Source organism: Mandrillus leucophaeus, unplaced genomic scaffold (assembly GCF_000951045.1).
Source record: "Mandrillus leucophaeus isolate KB7577 unplaced genomic scaffold, Mleu.le_1.0 Scaffold890, whole genome shotgun sequence".
In the NCBI taxonomy this organism is placed as follows: domain Eukaryota; kingdom Metazoa; phylum Chordata; class Mammalia; order Primates; family Cercopithecidae; genus Mandrillus; species Mandrillus leucophaeus.
In genome coordinates, this window is record NW_012109697.1 from 400666 (window position 1) to 401415 (window position 750).

Below are 750 nucleotides of genomic sequence, written 5' to 3' on the forward strand. Positions count from 1 at the left end.
AACATTCTGCCTAACCACCTGACTACAAGGTGGACAAAGGGCCAACTAAAGAAACCTCCCTATCATATTCTGCTGGGAGAAAGTGCAAGGAACACTACATTCTGCATGAGCAAGGACCAGAACCCCCTCATCATGGGAACATCTTATCAATATCCTGCCGGGCAGCAAGCCATACTACCCAGACCCCTCCCACCCATACCTATAAGTATCCCCAGCCTGTAAGCAGTGGTGGACACTGGCATTAGGCCAGTTCCCCGCTTCTGTAGGCCTTATGCTGGACACAAAGCCTGCATTTGCTGTAGAGCCACCACTGTCTCTCTGTCTTTCTTTAACCCTTGCCTTCCCTCCAAAACCTAACAGTTAGGATATGGGGAAATGAAAGTCTAAGACATATGATTTTTAGATTCTTTAACCCAGATACTTAAACAGTTGGAGCCAGTCTCCTTCAGACATAGTAAGAAACCAATAGAGATAAGTTGATATATGCAGGCAGCTTACCAATAGGTCCTGGAGTTTGCACTAAAAAGAAGTTCAAATTGGCATATTAGTATGGTTATTGGACTGGGCAGTATATTTTTCACTAATTTTATCCTAGAAGTGAGGCTTTGAGAGGTAGAGCAGGGGAGAAGAAGTGATATCAGTTATGAGATCATTGGGGAGAATTAATCCAACTATGTTAACTATAGAAAAAAGGAAAAAGGATATTTAGCATTTACTGCAGTATGTCAGCCCAAGGTGAAGGTTTTTATA